This window comes from Triticum dicoccoides, chromosome 5B (assembly GCF_002162155.2).
Source record: "Triticum dicoccoides isolate Atlit2015 ecotype Zavitan chromosome 5B, WEW_v2.0, whole genome shotgun sequence".
NCBI classification, from domain to species: Eukaryota; Viridiplantae; Streptophyta; class Magnoliopsida; order Poales; family Poaceae; genus Triticum; species Triticum dicoccoides.
In genome coordinates, this window is record NC_041389.1 from 166,802,886 (window position 1) to 166,829,654 (window position 26,769).

At 48.2% G+C, this 26,769-nt stretch overlaps 1 long non-coding RNA gene across 7 annotated transcripts; it reads left to right on the plus strand.

The window, feature by feature from the left end:
• The first annotated feature begins 18,750 nt into the window (after window positions 1-18,750).
• On the plus strand, window positions 18,751-22,618 carry LOC119307983. 7 transcript variants are annotated; one of them, XR_005149675.1, is made up of 3 exons: window positions 18,751-19,259; window positions 19,802-21,205; window positions 21,381-22,618. It is a non-coding gene; the product is annotated as an uncharacterized LOC119307983 (long non-coding RNA). The 7 variants fall into 7 exon arrangements; XR_005149674.1 differs by having other exon boundaries at window positions 18,752-19,259; window positions 19,802-22,013; window positions 22,103-22,618; XR_005149672.1 differs by having other exon boundaries at window positions 18,754-19,259; window positions 19,802-20,677; window positions 20,929-22,618.
• The last annotated feature ends 4,151 nt before the right edge of the window (window positions 22,619-26,769 follow it).

Consider the following 26,769-nt stretch of genomic DNA (forward strand, 5'->3'; position numbering starts at 1 on the left):
ACGCCAATCCTGTTCGTCAACCCCTCCGACGATTTTTTGAAGAGAAGAGAAGAATCATTGGTGAAGAGGTCGCTAAGCTTTTGGTGGCCGGCTTCATAATGGAAGTGTTTCACCCCGAGTGGCTGGCCAATCCAGTCCTCGTCCTGAAGAAGAACAAGGCCTGGCGAATGTGTATCGACTACACTAGCCTCAACAAGGCCTGTCCTAAGGATCTGTTTGCTCTCCCGTGGATCGACCAAGTCATCGACTCGACCGCCGGGTGCGAGCTCCTGTCCTTCCTGGACCCTTACTCCGACTATCACCAGATTAAGCTGGACCCGGCCGATGCCCTGAAGACGTCCTTCGTCACGCCCTTTGGGGCGTACTGCTACATCACCTTGTCGTTCGGATTGAAGAACGCCGGCGCCACCTTCCAACGCTGCATGAAGAAATGCATGCTGCCACAACTCGGCCGCAACATCCACGTGTACGTGGCCGACATTGTGGTGAAGACCAAGCAGCACCTCACGCTCCTCAACAATTTGAAGGAAACATTTGCCAACCTCCACGAATACAAGGTCAAGCTCAACCCGGAAAATTGTGTTTTTGGCGTCCCGGCCGGAAAGCTACTCGGCTTCCTCATCTCGAAGCGCGGCATTGAGGCGAACCCGGAGAAGATCAAGGCCATCGAGCGCATGCGCAAGCCAGCTCGGCTGCGTGACGTCCAGAAGTTCACCGGGTGCTTGGCCTCGGTCAGCCGGTTCCTAAGCCGGCTGGGCGAGAGGGCGCTCCCCCTGTACCAGCTGATGAAGAAGACAAGCCCGTTCGAATGGAACGGCACGGCAGACGAGGCTTTCCAAGACCTCAAGTGCATGCTCTCCACTGCACCAGTCTTGACCGCACCGATTGACAAGGAGCCGTTGTTGCTCTACATAGCCGCGACCTCGCGGGCGGTCAGCATGGTGCTGGTGGTCAAGCGACCAGACAAGGGCAAGATCCAAGCCTTCCAGCGACCAGTCTACTACCTAAGCGAGGTGCTCTCCATTTCCAAGCAGAACTACCCGCATTACCAGAAGATGTGTTATGGCGTGTACCTCACCACCAAGAAGCTGAAGCAATACTTCCAAGAGCACGTCGTCACCGTCGTCAGCACGGCGCCTATCGGAGAAATCATCGGGTGCCGGGACGCTTCCGGCCGGGTTGCCAAGTGGGCGATCCAGCTAGCCGGCCACACCATCCTCTATGAGCCCCGCACCACGATCAAGTCTCAGGCCCTAGCCGATTTCCTCGTCGACTGGACCGAGACCCAGTACTTGCCACTGCCTCCAGACTCGCCGCACTAGCGCATGCACTTCGACGGATCCAAGATGCGACTCGGCTTGGGGGCCGGCATCGTACTGTCATCTCCGAAGGGGACCGGCTCCGCTACGCGCTCCAGATCCACTTCGCCGCCTCCAAAAACGTCGCCGAGTATGAAGCCCTTGTGCACGGCCTCTGGCTTGCCAAGGAACTCGTCATTCGGCGCATCCTGTGCTACGTCGACTCGGACCTGGTGGTGCAGCAGTGCTCCGCCGAATGGGACGCCCGTGACTCCAACATGAAAAGCTACCGCTTCCTCGTCCAGAAACTATCCGGATCCTTCGAGGGCTGCGAGTTCCTCCACATCCCGCGCGCGGAGAATGAAGCAGCCGACACGCTCGCCAAGATCGCCTCGTCACAACAAGCCATCCCGTCCGGCGTCTCCCTCAAGCACCTGCGCAAGCCATCCGTCAAGACATCGCCGGACTCCGAGTCTATTCATGTTCCAGATGACCCGACCGCTCCCCAAGTCGGCCCGGGGACTGCTGAACCCGGCCCTGGGGCTGCTCAGCTGGACCCGGCCAACATCATCCCAGACCCGGCCGTCGCCATCCCCGACCCGGGGGCTGCTCAACCCGGCTCGGGGCTGCCGACCCGGAACCCACCCTGGTGGTCGTCTTCGCAGTAGTTATAGCTCCATCTTGGGCTCTCCCAATATCAGAGTTTCTGGAGAACGGGGTTCTCCCCATGGACGAGAATGAAGCTCGGCAAATCCAGCGATGGGCATCCGCCTACAGCATCATCAACAACAAGCTCGTCAAGCGCAGCTCTACCGGTGTGTTCCAGCGCTGCGTCGAGCAGGATTGCGGCATCGACATCCTCCTCGACATTCACCAGGGCGAGTGCGGGCACCACGCCGCATCATGATACTTGGTGGCCAAGGCATTCCGCCACGGTTTCTATTGGCCCACGACCCTCGAAGACGCCGAGTCGCTCATACTCAAATGTGAAGGGTGCCAACGCTTCAGCAAACGCAGCCACCAGCCGGCGTCAGCACTCTGCACCATACCGATCGCCTGGCCCTTCGCGGTCTGGGGACTCGACATGGTGGGACCCTTGAAAACCGCTCGAGGCGGCATGATGCACTTACTGGTGGCAGTGGACAAATTTACCAAGTCGATTGAGGCAAGACCTATCAAGATATTGGACGGGCCTACAGTCGTCTGTCTCATCAAGGATATAGCGGTGCGCTACGGCATGACGAATAGCATCATCACCGACAATGGCACCAACTTCGCCAAGGGCGCGCTAGAGCAATACTGCTCCATCTCCGGCAGCCGCCTCGACCTGGCCTCCGTGGCACATCCGTAGTCCAACGGGTAGGTCGAGCGGGCCAACGGACTCATCTTGTCCGGCATCAAGCCGCGACTCGTCAAGCCACTTATCCGCTCACCCGGCAGCTGGCTTGACGAGTTGCCAGCAGTACTCTAGAGTCTGCGCACAACGCCAAATCGGTTGACCGGGTTCACCCCGCTCTTCCTCGTTTATGGAGCTGAAGCCGTCATCCTGACCGACGTCGAGTTCGACTCACTGTGCGTCACGATGTACACCGAAGCTGAAGCCAGAGAGGCACGCGAAGACGGCGTCGACCTGCTCGAAGAAGCACGCCTTCTGGCACTTAGCCGTTTGGCTATCTACCAGCAAGGCCTGAGGCACTACCACAACAAGAAGATCAAGCCCCTCGCATTCCGCAAGGGCGTCCTCGTCCTCCGACTCGTCCAAGAGCAGGCAGGCCAGCACAAGCTATCCCCTCCATGGGAGGGCCCATTCATCGTGAGCAGGGCCTTGCGCGACCGCAACGCCTACCACCTCATTGATGCGCGCAAGTCAAAGAAGCACAAGAAGGAAACAGCCGGCGAAGGAACGACCCGGCCGTGGAACGCGGAACTCCTTCGCCCATTTTACACTTAGCCGCACGAGTGTATGTATCGTCGCCTTTTCTAAATGCACGAAACTACGGGGTCCCCGAACGAGACTCGGGGGCTGCCTTTTGCCGACCAATTTATTGCGTCCCTATTTTTTCCGCATCACTTTACCACTGAACCCGACAACCGGCTCGACTCACTCGACCCGGGGGCTCGGGGGCAGCCCGGCTCGGTCGCCACCCCGCCGCCTTACTTGGTGATTCCTGATAAAGTTGGGATGCCGCGGTCCCCCACTTTGCCCTAAAACCGCAGATCCAGCTTTGGCTGTCGGCGGGCAAGCACAACGGGCCAAAGCTCCCTTACGATTCATACACTAAGTCAAAGGCCGCTGGGTCGACCGACCCGGCCCGTCACTCATCAGATAAGTAGCCGCACGACCGGCTGCTCGCCAACCGGCCAAGCCGGATTGCCGCCAGCCGGCCCAGTGGGTGTTTTGCTCTCGCTCAACATTTCTAAGGACCCAAGTCTTGTGCTCCCCTCTCGAAGAATCGAACCCTTTGTCACGGACCGGAGCCTCAGCCGTCTGACTCGCGGGGGGGGGAGGTTTCAGACAGGAAAAGCGTATGAAATCGGTTCGAAAAAGCGGAAGGCAAAGAGCAACAAATCACTCATGACATTCGCACATAAATATTTAAAGCAAAGGCCCATGGCCCGAGTTCATTACACCCTAAACAACCCCCAGTGGGTGGGTGGACCTGCTACTTAATAGATTCTGCGTAAAGTATCTCAGGCATCTCCAGCGCCGCGTCGCGACGTCGACGGACCTCCCCTGGCGGCCTCCGGGTCTGGCGTGACACCGGTGTCCTCCTCAGCATCTGCGTAGCCGTAGATGCCCATCTCTTCCGAGCTCCCCTGCGGGTCATGGAGAAACAAGCCGTAGTCGTCGCCATCCATGATCCTGCAGTCTTCCGTCCGCTCCGGATGGAACTCGTCGTGGAAGGCGAACTCGGCAATGTAGCTGGCCCGGGAGGCGATCCGGCCGGCTTGCTCCTGCAGCAACTGCTCCGAACCAGCGCGCTGGCCCATTAGTGCGTCCAGCTAAAGATCTGGATGCCCAGACAACGCAAACCGCAGCGCCATCTCGGCACCGGCACAGGCGGCGGAAACACGCCACTCGCCAAGATGGTCCGGACCCGCCTCTAGCTAGCGCGCCAGGCGCGAGAAGCTGCGCGGATGGACGGAGTCCGGCCACAGGGCCATCGTCATCGCGGTGCCGGCCTGGGACAACTGCTCCATCTGCGTCCCTAGGGCCTGCAGGCGGGCCTCTGCAGTGGCAATGATCTCCGGGAAGGTCCAAGCCGCCCGCGGATCCGTCCTAGACCCAACAACGCTGGTCGGGTCATGCTGGTAGCGGACGGCTTCCTCCGCCAGCCGCTGCGTCTCCAGGAAGGCCCCTGCCGTAAAAGAAGAAGCAAGATTAGAGGAACAGCAAGGAAGAAAAACCGGGTACCGACCTGGCAAATCACAAGAAGCAGCACTTACTGGAGAAGGACTCTTCCAGGTGCTGCGCCTCGAGCAACATACCACGCCGCTCCCGCTCCACGACGCGGTCGCGCTCCCTGAGTGCCTTCTCCAGATCAGCCGCCCTAGCAAGGGTCGCCTTCAGCTGGGCGTCCTTGTCTTCGGCCGCCTCGCGGCAACAAGTCTCGCCCTGACGAGCCTCCTTGTCGATCCACCTCGGCCAGGAGCCGGCCCTTGTCGTCGGCCAGCTGGCCGCGCTGCTGGTCAGCCTCGACAAGGGCCTGCTACGTCTCCATCACCTTGGCGGCCTCCGCCCTAAGGAGCTCCGCCTCGGCCTCAAGGCGGCTCTTGTGACCCGACAGCTGCTCGTGCAGCCAGTTGGCCTCATCAAGAGATCATTGGGCCGCAGCCGCCTCTGCCCTTGCCTGCGCCGCCTCGACGCCAAGGCAGCCGGCATCAGCAACAAGCTGGTCGTAATGATGACCGGCCCGGAGTAGCCGGGTCCACCAAGACAGCACCTCGGCTGCAAAAAGAAAAGTTCAGCAGAAGAAAAAGAAAAAGACTTAAGATTTGGCCCAACTACTATGTAGTTGGCCCGAATCTCGGGGGCTACACCTAGTGGGTGCGCTAGCGCACCCCCACTAGAAAAGAGCACGAACGAACCTGCGGCGACACGAAGTTCCTCCTTCTTAGCAGCAAGCTGCTCCTGGAGCTCTCGATGCTTGCCCAGGAGATGGTTGAAGGCCGCAACCCGGAAGGCATCAAGATGCTGAAAAAAGACAGAAGTCAGAATAAGGCCCGGCGATCTAAAGATTCGACCCAACTACTACGTAGTTGGCCCGAACCTCAGGGGCTACACCCAGTGGGTGCGCTGGCGCGCCCCCACAAAGAAGAAACTGCAAGGAAGCAAAGGAAGAAAGACTTACTAGGACGGCGCGCTCCAGGTCACGCGTCCGCTCCATCTCGGCCTGGGCGAAGGCCTCAAGCCGCTCCGTCCGGCCTCGCAGGCGCGGCTGACGGCATCCAGCGCCGCCTCCTCCTAGGCCTGGGGTCCGAAGACGACCGCGCCCCCGCTCCACGCAGGCGGCGGCACGGCAGCTCGGCGCCCACCGTACCGGGGCACCAAGGTGTGCCCCCCGCTGGACGCTTGCGACGTGGCCAGCACCTCCTCCGACGCCCCTCCCGGCGCCGATGGCGACCCGGACGCCGGGATGCCCTGCATCGCTACCTCAGGCACCGCCGCCCGCGGTGCCTCCTCCATAGCCGGCGGCGCCTCCGACGTTGCCGCCTGCGGCGCCTCCTCCAGGATGCCGCCGCCTCCACCACCATCAGCCCCCCCCCCGGCGCTCAACCACGTCGGCTCGCGGCGGGGTGTCGCCCCCCACCTCCATGACCTCCCAGTCGAGGAGCACCACCTCAGCCCGGCCCCCAGATGCCACAATAAATCCGTGTGCGTGGCCCAAGGGCGCGCGGCGGCGGCCCCCGACCCGTCGCCCGGTCCCGTCACGTGTGTGGCCTGTCAGACCCCTCTGACTTCCGGGCGCCACGTGGCGCGTGCGCGATGCCCAAGGGATCGCCTCAAGATTCGACGGACTCCTCGGTTCCCGCCACGGCCGGGATGCCAGTTTCCGGTTTCCGAGAAAACCGGCACACAGTGGGTGTTGCCGGACCCGGCGCTCGCAGAATCCGCCTTGCTCAAGGGGGAAACTGCGAAGGCCCACTAATCAAAAGACGGCGGACCTTCGTAGCTTCAGGGACTACTGTCAGGGGGATGAACCTCGGGTAAGCAACGGAACTCGGATCCTTTTCAAAAATAGTGGGGCCCGCATCGCCCCGCAAACCAGCATGCGCCTGGTCGGGTCGCTCGACTCGGCAGGGCCCACAACCCGGCCGAACCCTCCGACCCAGCAAGGTACATCAACCCGGCCACAGCAACTGGCGCAAGACGACTCAACCCGGCGCAACCAAGGCTTCCACGGCAAGCCAGCCCCACCCGTGGCGTCCACGGCAACCCAGCCACGGGTCAGCTCCCGTCCCATCCAGGCCGTACAATGGGACGAGACCTAAACCACCGATGACCGAGACAATAGTGTTTCCACCCATGCCTGTGGTCAGCCAGGGCCTGGCAACAGTGCCCCTCACCTACCCGCTGACCAAGGCTGACATGGCAACAGTGCTCCAGCCCTCACCGCTGACGACAGCAAGCGGCAGCCTGACGGAGAGCACTGTACACGACTCGACTCGGCCACGCTCTGACGATCGACAAGATGGCGCACGGTCCCCCTAGGCGCGCGGGGCCCGCGCCTAGGTGAACCCAGCGAACCACAAGCCCACAAGCGGGACCCAGCCCAGAGTCCCGGACACCGACAATACGGACCCACCAACTCGGTATATTACCATTGTAACCCTAGGTGGGTTGATCTATTAAACCCCCCAGGAGCCCACGCCTACAGAGGCATGATGATGATGATGATAAGAATTGCAACACATAGGAGACCATCGCATCGCATGTAAGGAAACGGGAGACAGAAGCCCAAGCAAGCATAGCACAAGCCACCCAGCAGCAGTACCAGAGAGAAGGAGCAGCCCAAGCCTTGGCCAGCTTCCTTCCTCCTCCACACAGCTCCAGGAGCAACATTGTAATATCAATCATCCAACCAAACTCGGCAGGACTAGGGGTGTTATATTTCTGGAGAGCCCCGGACCTGGGTATGTCCGGCGTCCCGCGCCCGCGCATGCCAACCTCGCCTCTGGAGCCCACCAGCACCCTCGAGCGTCCTCCTCTCTTTAGCCATCCCTTGGCATCTGCCGTGCGCCCACCACGACAACAATAGTACCAAAAAGTGGTGATTTATTTTCTTATACTAACGGATCTCGTGAGTTTTCTGTTGAGTTTTGTGTTGTGAACTTTTCAAGTTTTGGGTAGAGATTTGATGGACAACGGAATAAGGAGTGGCAAGAGCCTAAGCTTGGGGATTCCCAAGGCACTCCAAGGTAATCTTCAAGGACAACCAAGCATCTAAGCTTGGGGATGCCCCGGATGGCATCCCCTCTTTCGTCTTCAATCCATCAGTAAATTTACTTGAGTCTATATTTTTATTCACCAAATGATATGTGTTTTGCTTGGATCATCTTGTATGATATGAGTCTTTGCTTTTTAGTTCGCCACAATTATCCTTTCTATACACACCTTTTTGAGAGGGACACACATGAATCACGAATTTATTAGAATACTCTATCTGCTTCACATATATCTTTTGAGCTAGGCAATTTGGTCTAATGCGTCACTTATATATTTTTAGAGCACAGCGGTGGCTTTATTTAATAGAAATTGTTGAACTCTCATGCTTCACTTAGATTATTTTGAGAGTCTATAAACAGCATGGTAATTTTCTAGTTTATTGTAGGATCGAATGTATGTCTAGAGGGGGGGTGATTAGACTACTTGACCAAATAAAAATCTAGCCTTTTCCCAATTTTAGTTCTTGGCAGATTTTAGCAACTTAGCACAAGTCAAGAAATCAACCTACACATGCAATTCTAAGAGTATAGCAGCGGAATGTAAAACAATTGCATATGAAGGTAAAGGGAGGAGTTTGAGGGAGCAAGCGGAATGTTGACACGGAGACTTTTTTAGCCGTGGTTCCGATAGGTGGTGCTATCGTACATCCACATTGATGGAGACTTCAACCCACGAAGGGTAACGGTTGCTCGAGTCCACGGAGGGCTCCACCCACGAAGGGTCCACGAATAAGCAACCTTGTCTATCCCACCATGGCCGTCGCCCACGAAGGACTTGCCTCACTAGGGTAGATCTTCACGAAGTAGGCGATGTCCTTGCCCTTACAAACTCCTTGGTTCAACTCCAAAATCTTGATGGAGGATCCCAAGTGACACCTAGCCAATCTAGGAGACACCACTCTCCAAGAAGTAACAAATGGTGTGTTGATGATGAATTCCTTGCTCTTGTTCTTCAAATGATAGTCTCCCCAACACTCAACTCTCTCTCACAAGATTTGAATTTGGTGGAAAGAAGATTTGAGTGGAAAGCAACTTGGGGAAGGCTAGAGATCAAGATTTATGTGGTAGGAATGGAATATCTTGACCTCAACACAAGTGTAGGTGGTTGTCTCTCAGAAAATGTATGTTGGAAGTGTAGGCATGTTCTGATGGCTCTCTCCATGAATGAAGAGTGGGTGGAGGGGTATATATAGCCTCCACACAAAATTTAACCATTACACACAACTTACCAAACTCGGTGGGACCGAATCCTGAAACTCGGTCGAACCGAGTTAGTAAATAATGTGACTGTTAGGGTTTTCGGTGGGACCGACATGTCAACTCGATGGGACCGATATGGTTAGGGTTAAGGCATAATGTAATCTCGGTGAGACTGATTACAGAAACTCAGTGAGACCGATTTTGGTAATAGACACACAGAGGGTTGGTCAGGCAAACTCGGTGGGACCGATTCGCTCATCTTGGTTGGACCGAAACATTATGAAAGGGAAACAGTGAGTTTGCATTGCATTCTCGGTGGGACCGATCGCTCATCTCGGTTTGACCAGAACGTTTTGTAGGGAAACAGAGAGATTACAATCCCATCTCGGTGAGACCGAGATCCCTATCGGTGAGACCGAAAAGACTAGGGTTTGTGGCTGTGGCTATGTCAACAAAACTCGGTGGCGCTGGATAGATGGTTTCGGTGGGGCTGAGTTTGACTTTTGGTTTGGGACATATGTGGATGTGAGAAAGTAGTTGAGGGCTTTGGAGCATACCAATAAGCACTTTTGAGCAAGAAACTCATTAAGCGACACCTCATCCCTCCTTGATAGTATTGGCTTTTCCTATAGACTCATTGTGATCTTGGATCACTAAAATAGAAAACATAGAGTCTTGTGCTTTGAGCTTGAGCCAATCCTTTTGTCCTTAGCATTTTTAGGGATCCACTTTTCTCATCCATGCCAGGCCAATCATTGAGCTTTCCTGAAATATTTATCTTGTAATAGCATTAGCTCAATGAGCTATATGTTGTTAGGAATTACCAAAACCACCCAGGGATAGTTGCACTTTCAATCTCCCCTTTTTTGGTAATTGATGACAACATATAGATCAAAGCTTCGACAAATGATAATAAGATTGAAAAACATTGTCACTTTTAGAAGTATGTGATAAGCAAGAGCTCCCCCTAAATTTGTGCATTATTTAAAATTTGCTTTGGACTGCAAATGCACAATGTGTTAGGACCATGGGTTACTCTTTCATATCACATACAACTTGGTGGAGCGCTCAAAATGATAATAATTAAACACATGCACTCATCACCAAGCAAAGTGAATGATCATATGAGGATATAAAAGATAATATCATCCAACAAGCATTAAGGTAGCATATGATCAAACACATGATCATCCAAGTATCTCACAAAAGGCATAGTGTATCAAGCAAACACACAGATAAAGAAGTTCAACCACCAAAAACAAGAGAGATAAAAAGCAACACTCTTTCTCGAAGCCTATGGTCTATACATTTTTCTCCCTCTTTGGCAACAAGTTACCAAAAAGTTCAAAAATGCATAGTACTAAACGACTCTCAGGCTTGGTCTTCGAGAGGTAGTGTAGAGATGACTCCAAGGACGAAAGCATCAGTTGATGTAGCTGGAGCTGGTGGAGTGGCTGCTGGAGCTGGTGGCACTGATGATGTGGCAGCTGGTGCAGATGATGTAGCTCTGGTGTCTGGAACAGGCACTGCACCAGATCTCTGTCCTCTGGGCACTCTAGCAAATGCATCTGTAGTAGACTTGCCCTTCTTCTCCTCCACATCCTCCTGAAGTTGCTCAACTGCAATTTGGATCTCAGTGACCTTCACATCAAGAGCATAAAATTTCTGCTCAATGATTCTCTCCAAGATCTCCTGGTTTTGAGTCAGGGTGGCCAAGCCCTTCTCAATCCTCAAGGTGGAGGCAATCAAATAGCCAAGCTGGTCTTTCTCCCTCTTCAGGAACACTTGAGATGCCTCTTCAGCAGTTGGCATCTTTGCAGCTTTCTCTGCTCTTGCCTTCTCTCTCTTCTCATGTGCTTGTACAGATGATGGTTCCTCCTCATTCATCTCAACAATGTTATCTTCAAACTCAGGATATAAGGGTAGATGCTCCTTATCCAAAATATATGTGCATGTGCCCATCTTTGAGCTGATGAGCCCCTGAATGTGTGGAGCATACCCACAACTTCTCTTCTGATCAGCTGTTGTTCTCTTGATTGTTTCCACAATCAGGCTCATGACTTTGAATTTTTGAGGTATATCAAACAAGTGCAGCAAGTTGATAGCATGTCCTCTGATCATCTTGTGATCTCCCGACTTGGGTAGCAATGTGTGCCTAAGGATCCAGTTGATTGTAGGCAGACCAGACAACAAATAGTGTACAAATCCAAGCTTATGAGTTTCCAAAGCTTTATATGGGATCCCTCTATACATGTGTGTTGGAAATATGCCCTACAGGCAATAATAAAATGGTTATTATTATATTTCCTTGTTCATGATAATTGTCTATTGTTCATGCTATAATTGTATTGACTGGAAGTTGTAATACATGTGTGAATACATAGACCACAACAAGTCCCTAGTGAGCCTCTAGTTGACTAGCTCGTTGATCAACAGATGGTCATGGTTTCCTGACTATGGACATTGGATGTCACTGATAACGGGATCACATCATTAGGAGAATGATGTGATGGACAAGACCCAATCCTAAGCATAGCACAAGATCGTGTAGTTCGTTTGCTAAAGCTTTTCTAATGTCAAGTATCATTTCCTTATACCATGAGATCGTGCAACTCCCGGATACCGTAGGAATGCTTTGGGTGTACCAAATGTCACAACGTAACTGGGTGGCTACAAAGGTGCACGACAGGTATCTCCGAAAGTGTCTGTTGGGTTGGCATGAATCGAGACTGGGATTTGTCACTCCGTATGACGAAGAGGTATCTCTGGGCCCACTCGGTAATGCATCATCATAATTAGCTCAATGTGACTAAGTAGTTGGTCACGGGATCATGCAATACGGAACGAGTAAAGTGACTTGCCGGTAACGAGATTGAACGAGGTATTGGGATACCGACGATCGAATCTCGGGCAAGTAACGTACCGATTTACAAAGGGAATTGTATACGGGATTACTTGAATCCTCGACATCATGGTTCATCCGATGAGATCATCATGTAACATGTGGGAGCCAACATGGGTATCCAGATCCCGCTGTTGGTTATTGGCCAGAGAGCTGTCTCGGTCATGTCTGCATGATTCCCGAACCCGTAGGGTCTACACACTTAAGGTTCGATGACGCTATGGTTATAAGGAAGATTTGTATGTGATTACTGAACGTTGTTCGGAGTCCCGGATGAGATCACGGACGTCATGAGGAGTTCCGGAATGGTCCGAAGGTGAAGATTTATATATGGGAAGTCATCATACGGTCACCAGAAATATTCAGGCGTATACCGGTATTGTACCGGGACCACCGGAGGGGTTCCGGGGGTCCACCGAGGGGTCCACCTGCCTCAGAGGGCCTCATGGGATATAGGTGGAAGGGAACCAGTCCCTAAGTGGGCTGGGTGCCATCCCTCCTAGGGCCGATGCGCCTAGGGTTGGGGGGAACCCTAAAGGGGGCGCCCCCCTTGCTTGGGGGGCAAGCCCCCTCCCCCTTGGCCGCCGCCCCCCTCTAGATCTCATCTAGAGGGGCCTGCCCCCTTCCCCCTTCTCCCTATAAATAGAGGGGTGGAGGGAGGGGTGCAGGACCACATCCAAGGCGCAACCCCTCCCCTCCCCAACACCTCTCCTCCTCCGCGTGAGCTTGGCGAAGCCCTGCCGGAGAACTGCCACTCCATCACCACCACGCCGTCGTGCTGCTACTGGAGCTATCTTCCTCAACCTCTCCCTCCTCCTTGCTGGATCAAGGCGCGAGATACGTCACCGGGCTGCACGTGTGTTGAACGCGGAGGTGCCATTGTTCGGCGCTTAGATCGGAATCCACCGCGATCTGAATCGCTACGAGTGCGACTCCTTCATCTGCGTTCTTGTAACGCTTCCGTCTCGCGTGAAGATGCACTCCCCTCTCGCTCGTTGCTAGTTACTCCATAGATTGATCTTGGTGATGCGTAGAAAAAAAATTAATTTCTGCAACGATCCCCAACAGTGGTATCAGAGCTAGGTCTATGCGTAGTTTCTATGCACGAGTAGAACACAAGTTGTTGTGGGCGTCAATTTTGTCAATTTTTTGACCTTGAAGACTGCAGGGTTCGCACCCCACAGCAATTTATTGAAACTTAAAATAGCATGTACAGCAAAGAGTTCCTTAAGAAAAGGAACAGGGCAGAAAGAAAAAGAATAAAATTGTACAACCTAGTCTAAACTGAGAAAGAAAATTCTAACTAAAGAAATTACAAATGCAGGGCCCCTCAAGGAGGCAGGAAATCAATCCATTTGATCAAAGCCTCCCTTTGTCTTGACTTGATTCTATGAGCCAAGAGAGAGATGTCCTGGACAAAACCATTTCTCCACTGCCTGAAGGTAGGTCCGATATACCTGAAGACTTTATCATTCCCGACTTTCCAAATATTCCACCAAGTTAGGAAAACCACCTCAGAGAAGAAAGGCTTATTGAAATCCTTCCTAGCATGACGTGCAATCTGAACCATATCCTGAGTATTGAGCCATGTGATTTGTAGATAGTTCCACACTCTCATGCTAAAGTTGCACTGGAAGAATAGGTGATTCCTGTCTTCAAGAGCTCCTGTGGCACAAAGTACACATTCAGGCCCATCATTAATCTTCCACTTCCTGTGTTGAATCATATCCTTGGTGTTTACTCTGTCCATAATGACCAGCCAGGCAAACATTTTAATTGTCATAGTACAGCAGGATTGCCAGACCCAACAAAGAATAGGGTTGGTAGGAATTGGCTCATGAACCAAGTCATAGTATTTCTTTGCTGTGAACCCAGCTTTCTTCCCATGTTTCCATTGCCAGCAATCATTAGAAGCAGCATCCAAGGACATCTCAGACAAAATTCTAGACAGGTGATTAAACTCCCTGTAGGCCATTTCTGATAATGGCAAAGAGAACATGCTCTGAAACTCGTCAGTCTGCAACGCTTCCATAACTGAGGAATTCTTTTGTAAGCAGAAGGAAAAAAGCCTGGGGAATCTGTCTTGGAGTGGGATGCAAGAGTTATCAACTTCCCAAGAATCAGACCAGAAAAGCAAAGAGTCCCCTTTTCCAACAGTTACTGAAGAAACAACCCTGAAATTATCCATTAGTTTACAGATGTCCCTCCACCAAAAGGAGCCACACAAAGCAGTGTCATGAGGAACCCTCTGATAATAATAACTGTCCCAGATCAAATGAACCCATGGCACATCTACTTTGTTATAGAACTTATTGAGGAATTTCATTAACAGAGCTTCATTCTGCAGACCCAGGTTGAGTATGCCAAGCCCACCCTTAAGTTTGGGTCTACAGACCAAATGCCAAGCAGCCAGAGAATTCCCCTTTTCCTGGCCATACTTTCTCCATAGGCATTGTCTCTGTATTCTTTCCAATTGTTTTAAAATCCCTTGTGGTATTGATAAACTACAAAGGAAGAAGATTGGCAATGAAGAGATAATAGAGTTTACCAACTGCAACCTGCTACCTTGGGGCAGAAACCATGAGCTAGCAATCAATCTTCTTTCCATACAGTCAACTAGTGGAAGCAGATCCACAATTTTGGGCCTAGTGGTACCTACTAGCAATCCCAAATATGTGAATGGCATAACCCCCAGTTGGCACTCAAACTGTGCAACAAGAGCATTCACTACTAGAAAAAGGCCTACTAATGGGGCATCAGTTTTGCCTACTAATGACGCACTACTGGTGCACCATTAGTAGCACGCCACTAGTATTTTTTACTAATGGCGCACCACTGGTGCGCCATTAGTATACGAGATACTAATGGCGCACCTGTAGTGCGCCATTAGTATGACTAGAGGTGCGCCATTACTATCTGACTTAGTAATGGCGCACCACATAGAAGTGCACCATTAGTAATAATTTGTTTTTCAAAAAAAAATTGATTTTTTTTTCGTTTTTTTCTTAATCTCGGGTCACTATGGCTTAATCTCGGGTCAAATCGCACTCCGTGGTCAAACTTCCCGAAAGGTCACCCATCCTTACACTACTCCAACCCAAGCATGCTTAACTTCAGAGTTCTATCCAACCCCAGCAACAGCTCACTTCACAGGCACTTGTTGATATATCTAGCATATCAATCCTATTATACCTTGTTGATGTCTAGGACTTTGTTCATGTTCATGACTATGATGAAATTTTGAAAAATATTTCAAACTTCCCGATCATATTACGTATCATTTTTTGAAAAAAAATTCAAAACCAATTTTTTTTTTCTGTTACTAGTGGCGCACCACATCCACGGTGCGCCACTAGTAAGTTTGAATTTTTTTGAATTTTTTTGCCTCTAGATCTTGAAAGCCCCGTAACTTTTTTTCTGTTAGGTTTTTGGGGATTTTGAAAATGTTTAACGGGGATCCCCCGTTAAATTCGGATGTAACTTTTCCAGTAGATGATTTTTCATATAAAAAACTTTTTAATCCGAGTTCGTATGCAAAAGTTATGCCCATTTTACAAATTTCCCGAGAGATTTTGCAAATAAAGTCAAAATTCATATTTGTAAATTTTCCCAACAACTAGACCACATATCACATGGGAAACTTATTTTGTTTTATTTTTTTGACATTTCCATCATTTTCTTTTATTTTTTTAAAACTGAAAAGGCGGTCCACGGCGGGGGGGGGGTGCATTCGGGAACTTTTGGGCCAAGTTAGTAATGGCGCACCGTGGGGTGGTGCGCCATTACTAGTTACACTAGTAATGGTGCACCACACCCACGGTGCGCCATTACTAGTTTTGAGAAAAAATTGAAATTTTTTTAAATTTTTTTTAAAAAACTTAGTAATGGCGCACGAGTGGACAATGCGCCATTACTAGTTAAAACTAGTAATGGTGCACTATCCACACGGTGGGTGTGGTGCGCCATTACTATGTCAACTAGTAATGGCGCACCACTCCCACGGTGCGCCATTAGTAGTTTTGAAAAAAAATACTAATGGCGCACCGTGGGATGTGGTGCGCCATTAGTATTTGCACACTAATGGCGCACCAACACATGGGGCGCCATTAGTATTTAGTAATGGCGCACCACATGTATAGTGCGCCATTAGTGTCCATCCCATCTATAGCCCTTTTCCTAGTAGTGATTGGCAGAAGTGGCATCCACATTGATTGGATACATTGAAGATTTGTGGTAGTTAATCTGCAAACCAGTTGCCAGGGAGAAAGAGTTTAGAACAGATTTAAGCACCTCCAACTGAACAGAATCAGCAGACACAAACAACAGTGTATCATCAGCATACTGAACCACTGGGTAGTCAGGATCATGAGTTACTAGGGGTAAAGAGAGAAGTCCTTTACTGAGATGATCATTAATCATAGTCTGCAACAGATCAGCAGCAATCACAAATAGCAAAGGTGAGATAGGATCACCTTGCTTTACCCCACACTTACACTTAAAATGGTTTCCTGGAACCCCATTGAGCAAGATTGAAGAGGTTGCCGAGGACAACAATTGTTGTATCCAGGATATCCATTTATTATCAAAACCCTTTGCCACCAAGATCTTTATAATTGCCTCATGCTGTATGGAATCAAAAGCTTTTTCAAAATCCAGCTTGAGTAACATGATTGGCTTTTTTGACTGATTGCACTGATGAATGTACTCAAATGTCCATGCAATACAATCCTGAATGGTTCTTGATTTGATAAAACCATATTGATTCTTATGAACACATTTGGCTATTTCATCTTGAAACCTGTTAGCAGCAAGTTTAGTGAGGAATTTCAACCCCACATCTGTCAAAGAAATTGGCCTAAAATCACCAGCAGTTTCAAGTGACAACTTCTTAGGGATCAGAGTTATGTAGGCCTCACTGAGATTCTCGAGCTTAGCAGTTCCAACATGAAACTCATTGACCAGAGCAATAAAATCACCAGAAAAGATTGGCCAACACTTCTTCGTGAAAAGGCCACTAAATCCATCTGGTCCAGGAGCCTTGTCAATGGACAATTCCTTGATAACCTGCTCAATTTCCTTGACCTCAAATGGCTTAGTGAGAACATCCAGTCCCTGCAACCTAGGGATAATAGAAAGGATGTCATTACCCAAGAAAATTGGTTTCACTGTTCCCATTCTGCCCTTAAAAATCTCCAGAAATTCCTTTGCAATTTTGTCATGGTCTGTAGAAACTGTTCCATCTGACAACTGAAGAGTGGCAATGAAATTTTTTCTATATCTCTCAGTTGCCATTGCTTGGAAGAATTTTGAGTTTTCCTCACCCACTTTGATATATCTAATACTGCATCTCTTCTTCCAATATAAGAATTGCAGATGGAGAAGATGATCATGGTGCAACTTCACCAATTTTCTGAAATTGGATTCAGTTAAGAAAAGAGGCCTGGAGTCTTCCAAATCATCTAACTAGAAAATCACCCAGTTACACTTCTCAATCAGAACTTTAATATGTGACAAACCCTTCTGCCATTTCTTAAGAGCAAATCTCAAAGATTTGAGTTTGTCCATAATAATTGCTGATATGTGAGCTTTGGGAGTATGTTTTTGCCACACCTGTTGAACACACTCCATAAAACCAGGTTGATGGACTCAATAGTTTTCAAATCTGAAAATGTGAGCTTTTGGGATGCTGGTGCATATTGAAACTACACATGGAACATGATCTGACGCAGTTTTGGCAAGAGGAGTGACCTGAGTATTTGGGTAGTGATCGATCCAACTGGCAGAGGTAAAAAACCAGTCCAACTGCTCGAGAAGAGGGAAATCCTTCATATTAGACCACGTGAACCTTCTTCCCTTTAGAGGTAACTAGTAAAGTGGCCCGCCCGATGTGCGGCCTAGATTTTATAAAATTTTATTAGAAGTATTTCTGTTTTGTTTTTTGTAAAGAAAATTCGAACCAAATTTGCTCACATTTATAAAGATGCGCCCTTTGCAATCATAACTTTGTGTTAGGTTGTTTGGTTTTCTCATTGATATATAAATATAACGTATTATGCAGTTCATGTATCTGCTTGACCGGGTCCTATGTTTAACCTTGTCTTTCTAATTGACTATGAATGTCTCAATGAACTTTATTTTATTTTTTGAATTTGGTATATGAAGTAAAGGGGAATTTACGTGTATATATATACACTAATTTGATTTTGTTAGGGCATCTTCAAAGGAGACCTCAAAGCTCTGTTATATGACTGAATTGTGGTGTCTAGATCGTTTGTATCAACTTTTATTATTCAGTGGGGACCTCCATCCGTCTGCAAAATGGTTCGGACGTTCGTTTTCCGGCAAATCCGGGACAAACGTAGGAGCTATTCCGGTGTCCGGACATCCGCTTGACTAACAAAAAACCACCATATAGTCCTTATCTCTTTTCTCTCTCCATGCATGCATGGTCCCCTCTCCTCTCTCTTCTCTCAACCGAACAAATAAAAATTAGTTTATGAAAACGGTTGAATGGCTCTTTTTCGTATCAGGTCCGCGGACCATGTTGGAACATAGTAACAGACTATACCGAAGTCATTTGCGTGTCGGCTTTGAAGATGCCCTTACTTCCTCCTTCCATGTATATATGGGGTAATGCGTTTTTCAAGGCTAACTTCGACCACAGGTTAGAGCAATAATATATGACATGCAATTTACACAAAGCACACCATCAAAATTTGTACATGGAAAGAACTTCTAATGATATAATTTTCATATTATAAATTTCATATATTATTAATATTATTAATAGTCAAAGGCAATCTCGAAAAATGTATTTTATATATATATGAAAGGAGGGAGTAGCTTTTAGTTAATTTATTAAAACACGTACTACACCAGATGACCAGAAGCAGGACTGGCATCGGGCTATCTTCTCACCTACTCCACACTATCAACACGTATTCATTTTCTTCTTTCTCTAGTCTTCTGGTCTTTTCGGAGCTCCCAGCCATGGAAAGGAGCAAAAGGCTGAGCCAGATTAGATCCACTCCATCTCAAGACAAGCCCGAGTCTCCCCTCGGTTTGCTACTTTGTGGTCCTCACCTCCACACGCACCTCGTGGCTGGGATGATGCTTGGATCCCGGCCGGTGAACACGTAGCAGGGCCCTAATAGCAGCTGCGTGATGGAGAACGCGAGGTCGTCGAACTCGACGATGCCTTTCCCGTCAGCGTCCATGGAGGCGATGGAGTGGATCTCGTTCCCTTAGCTCCTGCGCAATTTTGGGGATCCTGGGAGGGTTATCCGTCCCCAACCGTCGAGCTGCAGGCGTCGTTGCTGTTCCCAAGCGAGGCACCTGACGCATCTTCTTCATCCTCTACAGTAGCAGCCCGGCTTTGGCGTTGCATTCTTCCACCTGCAATATACTTTAAGGTACTTCTTGTTAGTGACAAATGTTACCGTTTCTGTTTTTTGTACTATCATGCATACTTGGTGTGATTTCCATCCAGATTGACTTCTTGTCCATGTACCAAATGAAGATAGTAAGTTCTGGACGCCTAACGCCGCTTAATGCAAAATTTTAATCAGTTTATGTCCCCTCCACTTTTTTCGGGTTTGGGACTGGAATAGGTAGTGTTCGACCCCCTACACCCATTAATTTTCAGCAAATTAAGGAAATAATTATTGTCTTTATGTTTTAGTAATTGAATAGTAAAATTAGGTCTGATTGCTACATATAATAGATAATGATGCTAGGATCCTCTCACCATTGAATTGTACTTTGTAATAAGCTTGAAATATCAGATGATATAGAGTGTTGATGTTTGGCATTCTTGAACTATTTCCGTCAAATGTTGACGCATGTTTCCAGTAATTATGCAGAGTAGTAGACCATATCCGTCCTATCATATCTTGTTAGCATAGATAATTCAGTTATTATTTTGAAGATAGTTTGCAGTGTACTATTTTTTCAGGTATTTATGGATATATAAAAGGCTGGTAGCATCCGTCTAGTTCACGGCGATGGACATGGCCTCTGCACCGGCGAACATTCAAGCCAATACCCATCTAGTTCGTATGTATGCAAGTAGCGCCACATTTAATAAATCTTTGTTTCTGTCTGACCAAAGAGGGCAGGCCTGGCGCAGTGGTGAAGTCCTCCCCACTTGTGCCAAGAGGTCCTGGGTTCGAACCAGCCTCTCTGCATTGCACTTTGCAGGGGTAAGACTAGGTTCCTATAATCCCTCCCCAGACCCCACCTTGTGTGTGAGCTTCTATGCACTGGGTCTGTCCTTTTTCCGTCTGACCAAATCCTTTGGTTTGTATTGATCAGTGTATACATGTCCTTGCCCTGAGTGCATGTACCACTCTTATATTGTAAATTCCCAAAGAGACAATTGATGACGGCACCTTAGATTACAAATTGATAATGTACAATTAGTTAAGTGAAATCGGTTCTGGCTCTCCATGTTTCATGGGGTGAAGCACAATATGTGTAAAGCCCTATCGAGTTTTACCATCTGAGCCACTTAGTACTGCGATACAGTGGAGATTCCAGCAATCCTACAGTCCGTGGATAACTGCTATTCAGTAGGTTAATAGCGTGCCCCCCTTTTTAAAAAACCATTTTATTTGTTTTTAGTAACTTTATTCCTTTTTGTAATATATTTTGAGCTCTTCTTTAGATAGCTAATTCTTTGGTCTCATTTATTTGCTGTTTCTATGAGTGTTTGTCCTCATATTTAGGTGAAAATCTGAGTTGAAGAGGCGTGGGTCTATCATAAGGACCTGGTGATTTTCAGGAATGGATATGCGGATCATACATGTTATGAATCTACATAACCTACCGAGTATGCCTCTTTTTCGATTCTATTGTCGCCATAAAGAAAAGCCTCCTTTTTCAATTCTTTGTGAAATTAAAAAATAAGTACATATGAGAAAGGATGGTGTAATATCAATATAATTTGCATAATTAAATGTTAAGATGAGAACGACTAAACATTCAGTGTCTCCAAACTGGATAAGTCTGCATGCACACATAGTAAGTTAAATCCATGTTCTCATGGACTCTTAAAGTAAACACAATTGTATGCTAATGCAGACTACTTCCATGTTCTCATGGCTTGAAGGGGAGCCTTGGCGCAGTGGTAAAGCTGCTGCCTTGTGACCATGAGGTCATGGGTTCAAGTCCTGGAATAAGCCTCTTACAGAAATGTAGGGAAAGGGTGCGTACTATAGACCCAAAGTGGTCGGACCCTTCCCTGGACCCTGCGCAAGCGGGAGCTACATGCACCAGGTTGCCCTTTTTTGCAGCCAAGGGGATTAAGTTTGTAGTTTAGCACTTGCTAATGCGTCATCCTAGCCTGTGTTCCTTCCAGGTGCTTTCCTAATCCTCTTGTCTTCTGTTGATTCTTTTCTCTTATTTTTGCATTCTGTCCTTTTATTTTTCGTTTTTTCCTTTAGATTTTGAATCCATTCTCACTAAAAGTTGAATGTGAATAATATACTTTCCCTGCTAGGCAAACTTTAATAGAAAACTAATTGTGTTTATAGATGCATATGTGGCATTATAGCACCAAGCTGTTGGTGCATGTCCGTTCAAACATAAAAAAAGAACCTTCTTTCTTAGCTGAGAATACCTCGTCATTGGTACCATCAATGCTAAAATGGTCATGATTTTTGTCATGTCCTGCCAGTAAGGTAAGGTAGAATACCATATAGTTTAAAATATAAAATTGGACATTTGTTTTTCTTAAAACAAAAATTTAAAGTTTTGACATGTGTAAATTATTTTTGCAGGTACATGCATTTATTGGGTCCAATAATCACCCTGGTTATCGATAAACGATTAGAAACATTGGATTTGGGGTATTGCAAAAATAGTTTAAAGTTCTCACCTTTGATACTTGAATAAAATTGGAAGTGACAGTCATGATTGTTTTTTGTGCCAAACTTCCATTTACCATATTTGCTAAAATATATCCCCGTAGAGTGATCCCTACCTTCTCACCACTGAAAGAATTTGACCATGTAAAAGTAATGTAGAAAGTCATACATAATTCTGAAATTGCTTACATAATTGAAATAACTTACAATAGCAAAAGGACTTGCATCTCGCAGATGTTTGAAGTTTGCTCTCTGCTTGTCCGTCTGTTCTTCTGTACTTCCTCAATTGGTTTCATCATGGTAAGCAACCCAATCCATTGATCCATGATTAGTAACGAATTCATCAATGCCATATACAGGAACCGTGCAAATTATCTGAATTGGTGCAGGTGGTACATGCTGGAGATAATTTGATGCACATATTACTTACTGGAGGTGGTGTGATTGCTTGACGGAGCCGATAACAGTCGAGGAGAGTCAACAGAGGAAACTGGGGCACTTGCAACTATTGGAGGAAGGTGATGTCCAAGTGCCGATCGCTGGAGGAAGACGATGACGAAGGTGGGCTCTGAAGGTGGGATCCGACTTGTGGGGCGTGCTGAAACTGACTTGATGCTAGCTTGTCAGCTAGTTTCATCGCCCTGGCACCATTGCTAACGTGATTGCCAGAGTTCATAAATCACAACATTACCTTCTCGCGGTATCGCCTCGCCCTGATTGCTCAAGGTAGTAGCCGCCTGCCTGGGACAACAAATCAATCTAAAGTTAGACTTTGTTCCCTTGGTGTTTTGGCAGCAAAATATCATCAACCTCTTGGTTGTGATGCTTTAATTGTAAGTTACACTGCATATGTAGAGGCAACCTTCCATTATTAATCTATAATTATAATAGTAACTTTGCACATAGTTCTTTTGGCCCGAGACAGCTATCTAAAGAGATTTCTCAAAAGAAAAAAAAACATTTGTAAAGAACCGAATCAAACTGGCAAAGCATATATAGATCTCAATTGGCTGGACTCGCATGCAAATAAGAGCGACGTGCACGTGTAGTATTTTTGGCCAGTGGAAACCCATTGAAGCTAATCGGCCAGTGGAAACCCATCAACTGGACATGCATGTACAAAAAACAACTGGATTGATCTTTGACACCGGCTAGAAACGCACATAGTTAGGAAACAGAATAAAATCAATCCTTAGCTAGCCATGATGATGGCGCCGCTCAAGAGCCCGGATAGAAATCGCCAAACACGTACCTAGGGTAGATCTCGATGGGAAATTCCTGGGTTGTCTTCCTGGTAGGATCGTGTCAAGGCGGCTGGCGGCTGCTAGAAAAATTCCTACGATGTTGAGGCAGCCTTTGATCCTAACAGAGCGTTGGGGGTTGGATAGAGCACGTATGTACGGTAAAAATCACTTTGGACTCTATCTTTCATGGCATTGGTGGGTAATTTCTTCATCTTTAGAGTTATAATTAATCTAGCGGTTGTGGTTTTTCGATCTATTAAACTAATGGTCGGATATTCCTAATTATTGTGGGATTTTCTAGCCTATTTCTCTTTTTTCTGACGAGGCCGTAATGTATTTTTTATATATAAATAGATTCGAGCAGACCCAAATGAAATATAATCTCATTAAAAATAAAAGTATCATTGATATCACCACCCGGAAGATTTTTATTATCAAGAGATCGTATGAAGTTAAAATCTCCCAGCAAAAGCCAATTCTGCTCAGGTTCCACTTTTAAATTATAAAGCCAACTGACAAATTCATCCCTCAAGACGCCTTGACAGGGTCCATAAACATTAACCAAGTACCATTTGTCATCATTATGCACAGACTTGAAACTAATCACAATCCCGTAAGGTTTAGCTTCAATTAAAGTCCCTGAGAAAACATCTGAACGCCACACAGCTAAAATACTGCCAGAAGCTCCCCTTGAAGGAGATTCGATAAACTGATCAAAACCCACAGGACAAATGCTCTTAATTAAATTACGAGGGCACTCCGAGAGCTTAGTCTCCTGCAGACACACAACTGCACATTGGCTTTCAATTACTTTCTGCCTAATCGCACGCTACCTTGCTTCAGAATTCAATCCACGGACATTCCAACAAAGAACCTTCCTGCTACGCATTGACATTCGATTCATGGGATAATATATAAGAACACAGCAAAAACAGTGTGACACCTAGTACCACACAACCCAGACCATATAACACCAAAAGTGCCAAGTCACAACCAGAGTGCAAAAGTTCAGAGAGAACATAACAGACAACAAATTTGACAGGCTCGCTACACCTAGATAAAACATTAAACTTTAACATTGAAACACTGCTGGAGGAGGAGTCGTCCTTAGGATTAGCCATAAGCTTCTCCCGAGATAGCAGCTTAGGATCCATCTACAGCTCAGCTCCAATTGCCTGTAGCACCACGAGCAGCGTCGGCGGAGGGACCTCTTCAGATTTGTCGTTGCCCACATCGTCAGTGTTGTTCATGCCATCAGCTGCTTTCGGATTGGGCCTGGACCTGGGGCGTCTTTTAGCTGGCTGAAGTGGAAGCTGCTCAAAAACCACCGGTTTGAAACCATCCAACTTTGCCGCGCTTCTCTTACACCTTCTAACTGAAGTGTCAACCAAGGGAGCAGATATCTTCCGTCTACCACGCTGGCTTTTCTGTTGCGTTTTAGATTCAGACGCGACAACCACAGGAGAGGAAACCTCCTCCTGGCCAGAAAGCCCCACAGTCCCAGAATCCATAGTCATCATATCATCAGAAATCAGCCCTTCAGACTCAACAGCAACAGAAGGTCCTTCACTTGAGCCAGAAAATCTAGTGGCAGACAGATCACCAAACAAGGAGCGAGCAACAGGGCGTCTAGTGACAGTTGAAACATTGCTAGGCTGAGTACTTGGCAAACAAGGGACCAACATAGACATCCGCTGAGAATCATTAAACGCAATCGACCACTTACGCTTGGAATAGGTGACTGTCCCCAATGGCTTGAAGAAGATGGACCTGGGCACCTCTTTCACTGAAAAGTCAAACATCAAATTCTCAAAAGAACGCTTCCAGAGCAATTCAGGCGGAAGAGGGGGCCCAACCACAATCCGAGCCATCCCAATGAAGATCTAATGGTGCTGAATAACCGGTGGTTGATAGGGGACAATAGCCAAAGGGTTTTCCACCTCAATTGCAGGTTGTTCCTGAACTTGATCAACCAGATCGATTAGTGGTGGATGCTGCGGCTCAACATCCTGCAGAAGCTGCTCAACAGACTCAGATTGCTCAGGTTGATCAATGACAATGGAGACTTGATCTTGTTCTGGCACGGCAGGCTGAGGTGGCTGATTATTGTCCTCACCATCTCCCCAATGAGCATTACCCCAATCAGCATCCACAGGGTTATCAGGAGGGGGAGCAGGTGCAAGTGGCGCGTCATTCCATCCAAGCATTGGGTAAGGCGGGAGAACAAATTGTATGTTGTCTGGAATTAGGTGACCAGGCAATGGATGGGGATTACCATCCAAAGGCATCAGATCCTCATCATTGGGCATCTGATCAGCAAAGTCTGCCCCAAGAACATAACATGCAGCAGTCCAAGAAACTTGAGCACCTCCCCATTCAGCATAATCCCCAAAAACCACATCCCTTGGCACCAGAGGCGTGTCAGGAAAGATGGTTCCACAACAGTACGGACCAGGTACGGATCTTCACTATCCCAAGAATGAAATTTTCCAAAAGTACCTACTGCCTGAGAAATAAACTCTGTCGTGCGATAATCAAGGGGAATCCCAACGAACATTAGCCAGCCCTTACGAAAACCATGATTCCCTTTGAAGTTTTCCCCCTCATCATGCTTCATGAGTCTAACAAATCAATCATTTCCCAAAGCAAACGGCGGATGTTGAATCAAAGTGTATATAACAGACGGATCCCGAACTTGAAACAGACCAACTCCATGAAACCATGGCTAAGCAGAGCGGACAAGTATACCTCTATTCTGAAGAAACTGAACCACTTCCTCTCTGACAGGCCCGAGGGGTCCATCTGGAGCAGGCATAACTTCAGCAACCATGTAATCTTCATGGAGTCGAGGGGGGCGAGCCGCCAGCGTGAAGAAGGTGCGAGGTAAGCGCAGATCACCACCATCGATGAGATGATGCCCCGGAGGCACCAGGCGATGCGGGTCAAGCTCGAAGTTCGCCATGGCCGGCTGCAGCGGCGACGAGCCGAGGGTTTCTTTCGAAGAGCAGGGGGTTTCTTTGGCAGGGAGGGGAGGAGATTGGAGCAATGCGGATGGTGACGATGTGACAGGACTAGATATCCCAATAACTCCGGCGCCCTTCCCCTGATCAGCTGATGTTTTTGAAATCCTCATGTTTTGTTGCAGAGAGCTCTGCCTCCAAACCAATCCATGAGAACGAGCAAAATCATTACAAGCATGCCTAGAGTGACCCACCCTGGAGCAAGCCGAGCAGGCCGCTCGTATTCCACAAGAGACTGCATGTGGCCCTTCTGACCACAAACAGTACAAGTTAAGACCCGGTCCACCATGTCATCGACCATAGCTTCAAACTGCTGATCTGCCTCTTGTGTAGAAGGAATTTCCAGAGAGTCGCCCATCGGGCTAAGACGCGTAGAAGAATCCAGTCCACTATCGGGAGGCCCAGCAGGAGACAGATCATAGACAGGTCCACCCGTGGCATGACAACCCTGGGCCACCAAGCCCACACCCGGCGGGCTAACCAACTGAGACGGGCCCAAAGCCAAACAACTAGTTTGAATCAGAGAGGTTCTCGCTTCCTCAAATTGTGCTCAGAGATTACCGGAAATCACGATTTGCGGATCCACCAAAACCGGACCAGGCGGAGGTGCAACGGCCCGCCGGAGCAACTCCGGTGACATGTTAACCATACCAAACACGATGGGTGGCCTTGCCACCGTCCAATGCAAGTCTGGGGCAGGTGATTGTCGAAAGACAACACGCTCATGGGCAGAAAGATCATATCCCGCATCAACTATAGTATCAATGCAAGTCCGAGAAGCTGGATATCTAT